Here is a 10,853-nt window from a genome sequence, read left to right on the forward strand (position 1 = left end):
GGGTCTCTGATTAATGAATAAGTACTGGTTAAGTCACCAGTCAGCTACTTTTTTATCTATCAATTTGAAGTCTTATCCAATTTCTTCTCACCCCAAGGGATTGTGTTTAATCAATTTTAACATCATTTTGACCAACTGGCACTCTAGGTGGAAGCATGCTTTTTAAAATTTATTACCCAAATAAACCTTGAATAAATGATCTCAAAATGCAAAAGAAAAAGGAAAGAGATAAGACTGTAGCTCAAATAAAAATGAGCTGCTCTCTACATAGCAGACAAATGGACAAACATGGATAGATGATCTGTATAATATAAACAAACTGGAAAAACAGACAACAGATACACAGACAACTGACAAACATCTTACAAATCAGAATGCACTCAAATATATTTGTTCAATTTGAACTATGGACAGTGTAGATGGTCACTGAGTAGCCAACCTCCCTGTGGGCAATTACTTGGTGCTTGACAACAAAATGGGCCATTCATCACCACGCATCAGGGAAGCACAAGATGATGTCTGGCCATCATGTGGCCTGTAACATGGTAGCTGCTGCTGGTCTCATGATTAAGGACTGCAAGATGGCAAGCATTTACCCTGTGACCTGTCACAAGATGGTGGCACACTGTCCCATGGTGGAGGATCACATGATGGTGGCTGTCCTCCATGTGAGCTGCAGCAAGATGGCTGCTGAGGATTGTGTGGTATGGGACCAAAAGATGCTTGTCAAAACTATGTGGCCTGCTAGGTGGTTGAAACTCAGTACTTATTCATTAGTCAGAGACCAGATATGTTGAGGTGGTAGGGAGAATGATGATGCAGGAGCAGAGGGCAAAGAAGAAGAGGGGACATCTGATGGGATAGATGGCTCAAGCTGAGGAAAATGAGTTTGAGAGAGTGGAGAGGAAGTAAAGGAAGACTTAGTGACTACTGTGGGTGAGGAAAGGGAAGACAATGAAATAGGGGCTCAGAGGCCTGTGGTTGAAAACTCTGAGCTGTTTGGATCTTGGTATATGGGAGAGGAGCAGTAAAGACAGGAGGGACATCATCTAAGGGATCTTCTGGAGAGGAAGGGATAGATTCTGGTAAAGCAGAGTAATAAGGTTTTGGGCCACCGTACAAAACAGAATGAGAAAAGGACATGTTTTCAAAGTGAAAAAAATCCTAAAAATAAGGGGTTTCTGACAACTTGCTACCCTTGTGACAAAAGAATCAGCTTCTTGGTTTTTACAGCCTTTTTGAGACCAAGAGCATCAATGTTATGAACCAGGCACCCAAGAAGTATGTTTTTTGGGGGACAGGAAATAGTTCTTGTGACTGAACTAGAGCTAAGCTAAGAGCCTAGATAACACTTATCAAAAGAAGTCATCACCTGTTTTAGAAGTGTGACAAGGAATGTCCCAGCACCCATTCTTACTAGCCATCTCTGAGATTGCAGGGAATTGGTCCCCATGAACAAGAGGGTAACAGTTTTGCCTCAGTCTGTCCAGCCCAAGGAAGCTGAAAACTGCTATTTCTTTCCAGGAATGACAATGGATAGTTTTTCTGATGAAGCTTTCAAATTTTTAGGATGAAAATAGCTTTGCCTCAGCAAAGCAAGGAATGTGAAATCTGTTATTCACTGAGACACAGAAACAGAAAACCTTGCATGGCATTTCACCTGTGATGAAGGAGGAAGGCTGGTGTTGCATGTAGGCTAGCAGTGGCAAATAATCAGGTTCCAGAGGAAGGAAAAGTAGCTTATAGGCAGGGGAGCTTAAATTGGGAGTGACTACCAGGAGCCAATGCACACTGCCCATCTGAGCCACAGTGCCAAAAATGTTAGAGTGTTCTGATACAATAGAGAACTGAAATGTAAAAAAAAAAAAAAAAAATAAAGAATAGGTTTATTGAGGACATGGAAAGGAGCACACAACCCAAGGTGGTTTGGCTATCTCCTTTGACCAGATACAGAGAGGCAGAGGGATATATGATCTCTGACTGTAAGTGGCACATGTGGCAGACATTGAAGATATGTGAAGAACAAACTGGAATTTCTTTGCATGCAGACAGGAAAGGGAGTTGCAATTAGGGCTGAAGAAGAAGGAGGACATGGAAAGCACTACTGCTTTGGCCTTCCTCCATGTTAGACCACCACCATAATTGTACAGTAATTCATACTAGGGCAACAAACTTTCACCCCCTTCCTGGTCTTCCTCAGAACTCCACCAGTGTTCATGGTCAGTGAGCTGCTACCTTGTTTCCACATCACTCAAGCCAAGCAGTGCAAACAGGAAAGGGAGTTGCAATTCCAGGTGAAGAAAAAGAAGGAGGTGGTAGGAGCTCCCACTTTAGCAATTTGTCATGTTAGGATACTGCCATAATTGCACAGTAATTTATACTGGGACAAGAACCGTTCAGTTGACTTTAGAAAAAATGAAAAGAAATTTATTTTCTTAGTCCTCCAAAAATCTGAAATCACTGTCGTGATTTTTCTGTTATCTTTCTTCTTAGTTTGTAGATATCCACCATTTCCCTGTTTTTTACATTTTTTATTTAAGTCAGTATATGCTCTCTGTTTTTTAATGAAGATGTCAGGCATTCTGGATTGGATCTCAATAATGTGACTTTGTTGAACATGAGTTATTTCATAAAATCCCATCTTCTAACACAGTCACATTGTGGGTTAGTGTTTCCACATATGAATTTTTGAGGTAGAAACAAATCTAAACCATTGAGCATGTTAAATTTTTCCTTAGTTACTTCTGTTGTAACTTTTTTAAAAATGAAAATTATCTCTTGATTTTGCTGCTGGCACTTTGTTATATACAAGTTTAAATTTAACTCCTTGATATTTCTTAGTTCAAATATGTAACGAAGTACAAGAAAAATCTCTAATTTGACTATTTTCTATATAATCCTATATCTTCATACTCATTTATAGTAAATTTATTATTTCACACTGGTTCCTATGCCTCCAAATCTACTCCAAAGCTACACAGACATTTGAATAAGTCCTATATTAAAATATAGTTCACTACTATAACTTCTTAACTTATCTGAGTATTTGGTTAGAGTTACTGCACTTTCTCCAATTGCCCTTACTTTTTAGATTTGTTTTGTTTGCTGAATTTGAAAAGATTATCTTTAGAATCATTCTGCTAGGGGTGTGATTAAATGATAGATTTCTTGCCTTGCATGCACAAAGACCTGGGTTCAATCCTCAGCACTACAAAAAAAAATAAATCTAAGGTTTTGTACAAAAATCCATTAACATTTTTATTGTTAAGTATCCAGTATTTAATGAAAAAGTTGTTTACAGTTAGCTTATAGTTTTGCAGAAGTCACCTTATTTTATGTAATTTCTTATAAAAATTAATTTATTGTGAATAGTTTTATATTTATTTTTATAATTTAATTGAACTTTCCCTATTTCTGAAAATTTAAATAATTAGGTACATACATTTTTAAGTATTTGATAATCTACAAATAGTAATGATTATATCATCTTTACTTCTAGGATTTATCATTTATATTTGTATTTAATATATTTTTATTAGCCAATATCTATAAAATATTCATTTCTAATGGTGGTACTAAACATCCATCTCTTTAAACTTTATTTGCACCACAACATATCTAGACTTCTGCATTTTTGCCTACGCATGAAGCTGATTTTGTTGAGGAATGATGTGTCAATTCTCACATGAAAAATATGTTTTCATATTTTTCATATAAGTTCTTATGCATAACCCACATTTTAAAAAAATAGCAGTACTGATATAGGGGAATGGTACTCTCAATCTACTAGATGTCCAATACAAGATTATGTTCTCTAAAATTGAAGAATAAATTTTAAGAATAATGGAGGTTAACAGCAGAATATATTTATTGAGAGAAAGAAAGTTCTGAGAGAGACAGAAGTCTTTCTGAATGGGTTGCCAAAGATTCTGTCCTTTCTAGGGACATTAATAGAGTAAAATCACAAAATGAGTTAGGTCTAAGGTGGAAAAAACATGGGAACTCACAAAGTGAACATGAGGTGGTATTACAGTCAAACGAATTAGATAAAAATATTATAGGTATACAGACAGGGCTAGGTCCTTAAAGGACCCAGTGCAGAAGGACAGATACCTTGCAACTTTGGAAAAGACAGACACCTACCACTGTAGGCCAAACCTCAAGACAAAAGATCAAGCAAACACACCCATATCCTAAGGATTGATATTCTAAATAATTCTTTTTTCACCCTGAGGGCACCAGGAGTCAACATCCCAACCCACTTCAGGAAGAGTCACTGCTCTTTATGTATGCCTGCTTGAGTATGTGACTCATGTTCCCATTTGTCTCCAATTTATTCAATTTTTTCTGAGCAATAAATCTTGGTTGAAAGTAGTTCTATCCCACCTTATGCCTACCATGTGAGTTCCCATTTTGGACTGACCTCAACTCGTGGTTTTGCTCTATAAAATTCCTAGAAAATGAGATTTTTGGTAACCCACTTGGATCTCTTTCTCTGTCTTTTGCAGACAGAAGGTTTCTTTCTCTCAAAAAATAATTTCTGTTCTTAACCTCCATTATTCCTAAAGTTCATTCTTGAATTTTAGATAACATGACTCAGATGGGACATAGAGTATGTTGAGAATTTTATACCCCTATATTAGTGGAACAAAACTATGCTCAACCAATAAGATTAATTGCTCACAATAGCAATTTCTGATGCTTATTCTTAAGGAATATGTGGTGCATGTAATCTAGGTTTTGTCTTGAGTTTTGGTATACAATGGAGGTATCACTCTTTCCCCCAATTGCGAGGTATCTGGCTTTCTGCACTTGCTCTTTTGAGGGTCCAGCCCTGTCTGACTCTCAATTATATTTCTATGTAACTGAGTTGCTTGTAACATTATCTTGGTTCAAAAACACTTTCATTTACAAACAATCTGGTTCACAAGCAGAAGCATTTGACATTTTTTTAAAAAAAATGTAAACATATTTACTTACTAGCACTGTTAAAACATTACACAAAACACATTCAAGTGGCAAGTAATTATAATGCAAGCCCTTGCACAGCAATCCAAACTTACTGCATTACTGATGCTAAGTTATACAAAATTGCACCACTTGAATTAAGGCTTTTGGTTTACATTTGGCCACCTCAAAGTAGTTGTAACCTTATGTTGGTCAATTTAAATACATGACTCCCTGTTGGATAAATGCACAATCTTTACTTCCAAATGGTAATGCATATAGAGCAACAAGGCATGACATGATGATTTTTTACAGGCCTGCCCAGGCACTAGAGTTTTCTGTTAATTTGCCACACTTGGTCATAAAAGATCTCATTAATGTTTATTTTTGATTTTGCAGAAGATTCTAAGAATGCACAGTTGTTCCACTGTCTGGCTAGATTTTGACCTTGTTCCTTTCCTACAACTCTTTAATCTTCCAAGTCACATTTATTACCAACCAGAGTCATGGGAACATCATCAGTGTCTTTAACTCGAAGAATATCTTCTCTTGGATCTTTAAATCATTAAATGTGATGCAATAAACTAAAGCAAAGCCTTGTCTATTTTTCATGTACAAATCTCTCATTGCTCTAAATTGTTCGGTTGCTGCAGTATCCAAAATTTCAAGCATACACTGCTGTGCATGTACTTCAACTTGCTTTCTATAAGAATTTTCTAGAATCCAGAAATAGTGGCAGAGAGGCCACAATGAATGGAGTAGAAAACAAAATGAAGAAGACAAACTGACAACTAATGACAGAAAAAGAGCTCAACAGAAATGAGGCAGAGAACATTGGATGATAGGAACAGCTATTTTGGAGAAAATGACATCTTAATAAGTAATACTGATTTAGTATCATCTTGTTTTGAAGTCTCATCAAGCTTTTGTTCTTCTTTCTCCATTGGTCTAAACAGGTGGTATCTTATTGGAGTTTATTATGTATGATAGTATAAGCAAAAACTTTTATAGACAAGGAGATTATACAGAAATCATTGTTCATTTTCTGTTAGTTGATTCTAAATACTCTGTAATACTGTCATTCTCTTAAATGGTTTTACATTGTTTTGATATATTTGATGCTACAGTATACGAAGTTATACTCAAATATTTCAAGGAAAGAGACAATATGGTAACTATTTTTATGTTGGGATTATCTTGTGGTGAAACACTATTTTGCTTAAATGGTTATGTTTTGATCTGTGCTGTTTTGCTGTTATGCCCTCTTTTATCTCAATCTCCATTTTATTATTTACTTTTTTATTTTTATCTTTTTAATTAAGGGAAAAATAAATAAAAAAGCAGGATATATTATAGTAACCCTCTTTGACTTTCCATTATCTTGATTTAAAGCCCTGTATTGCTCTCACCATTTTGTTTTGACTGATGTCCCTCTACTCTGTTTTGCTTGATAGTACTAGGTTCGAAAGTTTAGGCAACAGCTGTGAAGATTGTGGGATTCATTATGACGCCCATTCTGGATGACTATTATCTACTTTTGAAGACCTGTAATGTCTCCAATGCTTTGGTTTTGCCAGTTTTGTTCTTTATTGTTTTGTTCAATTTTATTATAACTGATGACATAGGCAATTCTATTAGAGATAGCAGGAGGCATTATGGTAACCATTGTTGATCACCTTGTATTATGCTTTTATATTATCTATTATGTCCACCCTTTTGATCTGACTGACTCTGTTCTGTTATGTCACATTTGGTTCTACTCTCTTCCAAAAAAATAATAAGAACTGTGGGAGCAACAAAACCCAAAATGTGTAATTGTCATTGTACAAAAGAGAGGAAAAGAAAGTGCTCTAAATGATATAACTGCATGTATATTTAAGTGTATAAGACAGATAATGATATTACTGAGTTTTGTTGGATCATTGAATAGAACTGTTCGCAGTCTCACTATTGGAATATACACTTTATAAGCTTTAATTTTGTAACTTGAACAATTATTTCTAAGATGACAATATGTAATCCATTAACTAGTGATTTCCTACTGTTTATTTTTTTCTGTAAATCTGTATAACTTGTACACTTTCTCTGCTTTTTTTCTTTTTCTCCTTAAATAAAATTAAAAAAAAAAAGAATTTTTGTACCATAGGGTCATATTTTTCAGTAAAAAATGCCTGAACAATATGTACAGTCAGAGCAGACTTTCCAATGCTTCCCGATCCAAGAACGACTAGCTTATACTCACTCATGATATCAGCTTATCAAACAGAGTACTCTCTCACAGTGTCACCAGGTCGCCACAGGCAGAGTCACCCCATGATCCCTCTGGGTCACTGCTTTTGGTGCCAGGGCACTCCTACTGATGCTGCTGCCACTCAGGGCTGGTTTACATGCCTGACTCTGGGTGAGATTTGGTGGTATCTCAAAATTTTCTGTTTGCAAACTGAGTCAGGTGACAGACTCTACCTTGGCCATGTTTCTTACACAAACACAAACATAATCTTTTTCAAAATCATAAAACAAATTAAGTTCATGAATTGAGGTACATTGTTAATTCTTTGTTCAGAACAGTTACAAATAAGAGAAAGAGAAAAGTAGTATTTTCCACCCCATGATTTTCAAAAAATGTTAAAGCGAGTTTTTGATGTTTGAATCATTGTTTTCTTAAAAATCTTTAATTTTGGCTTACTCAAGTAAAGGGAACACAAAATATGATATATCAGAGGGCATGAAATCTAAATTTACATAGTATCTGTCTGAGAGTTCATCTTGTCTTGGGTTGTTGGTTTGTTTTGGAAGGTAGAAATTCTAATTTCTCTCAGTTCCTTCACCACCAAGATCTTGATGATCAATGAGGTTTTGATTCTAAGAGAGTCGGATGAGATCTGCTGAGACAATATAGGGAGGACTAGTACCCAGGATTGGAGATGAAACTTAACTTATTTCTCTTATGATTTAAAACTTGCCTATTGAACTAATACTTCTATACTGTTCTAGGAAAAGCACCATGCCCACACCCTGTCTCCAACCCTGTCATGGCTAATAAAATAGTGGATAGCTGGAGATTCTTGGACTTTTCTTCTTAGAAAATATTGATCATGCCAGAGTGCTATTTGCTTGCAAATCTCGCCTCCTGTTCTTTTTTTCTCACTGTGTGCATAAGTCTAGGCAGAATACAGGTGACTTACTCAGGGATTTCTGAAAATTACACTGTAGACAGCGTTCAGATAATGATACATTCATTTCTAACTTGGTGAGTGGGAGAGGTTTTTTTTTCCTATGGAGATATGGAGGAGATAACATGTCAGATAACACTGAGGAATCTTGAAGGAGATAAGTAAGTATTTGGAAGGCAAGAAAGAAATACAAGGTTATTCCAGGCAGAAAGCAGCATGAGTATATCTGCAAATGTATGTGGGGCTTAATGGTAATTCAATATTATTGGTCATGTTGAATCATCAAAAAGACAGAGCATTCTAATCAAAATGAAATATTAAATGTTTGTATTATGTGCCGTTTTTGATAACTTGTGTTTCTTCTCTCCCCTCCCATGTCTTTAATTATTAAGATCATTAAGAATTGACTAAAATGAGGACAAAGTAATATAATTGAAAGAATGCTGAAAAATGTTATGTAAAAGACAGGAGTTATTAGCTTCTATTAATTTTCACTTTTGTGCTTGGTATAGTGGTAGAGACTGCATAGTGTCCACCCAATATTCACTCTCTTTCTCATGCATAGGAACAAAGTCTTTGTTTGGTACATGTTAAAACCACCAAACACCACTTTTTAAATTGTCCTTCACATATATATGTTACTAGCCTGCTGACTATATTTTGGACAATTGAATGTGAGCAGAAGTGATATATTCAACCTCTGGTCCATTGCATTAAAAAGAATAGGTTCTTCCTCTATTTTATCTTCATTCCCTTTCCTCAGATTAAACATAAACGTGATAGCAGGAACTATACAGCTGTTTTACCAAGAAGATTGTAAATGTGTATTGATAACATTAAAGCAATCTGTAAGAAAGAACTATGATTCCTAGTGATGCTGACATTTCCTATTCAAATTTTGATGTGAAAAAACATAAGGTTCCCATTAGGCTAAAACAATAATGTTATGGGCAGGTGAGTTAGTTATAAATATTATAGGCAATCAGACAGAATCTAGGCCTTTTAGGGAACTGACACAGAGGACCAAATGACTTGGGACTTTGGAGGAGAAAAACACCTACTGCTGTGGGCCAGATCTCATGACAAAAGATCAAGCTAATACATTCCACGGCCTAAGGACTGATAGTCAAAAAGTTTCTGTATAACCTTGATTAAGCCACTCCCACCCCAACCACTTACAGTAACAGTCACTATATTTTAGGCATGCTTGCTTGCTACATGATTTACTCCCCGATTTGTTCCCAATTTAATCAACTTTCCTTGAGCAATTAATCTTACTGGTTAACCAAAGTTCTGTCCCACCTTATGCTCACTTTGTGAGTTCCCATGATTTCACCACTTGGGCCCCTCTCACCTCTTTGTTTTGCTCTATAAAAGTCCGTTTAAAAGTCAGAATCATTGAAAACCCACTCAGGACCACTTTCTCTCTCTCTCTCTCTCTCTCTCTCTCTCTCTCTCTCTCTCTCTCTTTCTCTCTCTCTCACTCACACACACACAGAAGCTTGTTCTCTTTTTAAATTTTATTTTAAAGATAATTAAACTAAAGAGGACATAACAAAACAAATCAGAAGAGAACGATTTAACAACACAGCACTTAACACAAGACAACCAGATATTAACAGTAGCTACAATAATGTCTCTTTTCTTTAAAATACTTGAGCATAGGGGCCGGGGATTTAGCTCAGTGGCTTAACCACCTGCCTTGCTAGCAGGCAGTCGTGAGTTCGATCCCCGGTAACAGAAAAGAGAAAAAAAAATACTTGAGCATAACTTCACACACAACAATATCAAACATAAAAAATAGTATAAAACATTTCAAGAGAATTCAAAACCAAATTGGACATTGAAAACCAAATAACAGAAAATGAACAGGGGTACTATAAAATCTCATTTTCCAAAAAAAATTGTTTATACTATAACACATATTAAAACCAAGTAAGACACTACATGATAGAACTAATGGATTTAGGAGAAGAAAAGACTGACAGGACTTCAAAGCAAGATGATACGAAATCAGCAATGACTGCCATGCTGTCTTGTTTACTTCAAAATAGTTGTTCATACCATCACACATAATAAAATCAAACAAAACAGAATAAAACCATTCCAACCAATGAATAAAAACATTATAAAACTTTAAATAAATGTAATGGGGAACAATAATTAACATAAAATCTTATGTACTCTTACAATTTCTTACACTAGGGAGACAATGCAGTAGTTACATATGTGAGTTTGATTTATTTCACTTATGAGTATGGTCTAAAGTTGCATCCATGTATTTATAAATATCTCAATGTAATAATTCTTTATAGCTGAGTATGACTCCATTGTACAAAAATACTATGTTTTTTATCCATTCTTCAATTGATGGGGACTTGGGTTGTTTCCAGGATCTGACTATAACAAATCCTGCTGCTATAAACATGGGTGCACATATATCATTGTGGTATGATGTTTTCAGTTCTTCTGGGAATATGCCCAGAAATGGAATAACTGGATCAAATGGGACTTCCAATTCCAGCTTTTTGAGGAATCCTCAGACTGAACTCCACAGTGGGTGCATCAGTCTACACTCTGACCAAAAGTACAGAAGAGTTCCCTTTTCCCCACAGCCTCTCCAGCATTTATTGTTGGCAGTTTTCTTATTCCTGGCCATTCTTTCTGCTGTGAGATGCAATCTCAGTGTGGTTTTAATTTGCATTTCCCTAATGATTAATGATTCTAAACATT

General features: G+C 35.6%; 1 pseudogene; it reads right to left on the reverse strand.

Annotated features, from left to right (window-relative positions):
• Nucleotides 1-5,165: 5,165 nt before the first annotated feature.
• On the reverse strand, nucleotides 5,166-7,193 carry LOC100724203 (ras-related protein Rap-1b-like; annotated as a pseudogene).
• Between the last annotated feature and the right edge of the window lie 3,660 nt (nucleotides 7,194-10,853).

The sequence above is a fragment of the Cavia porcellus genome, unplaced genomic scaffold (genome assembly GCF_034190915.1).
Source record: "Cavia porcellus strain 051 isolate PalLab524CR breed Dunkin Hartley unplaced genomic scaffold, mCavPor4.1 scaffold_3, whole genome shotgun sequence".
In the NCBI taxonomy this organism is placed as follows: Eukaryota; Metazoa; Chordata; class Mammalia; order Rodentia; family Caviidae; genus Cavia; species Cavia porcellus.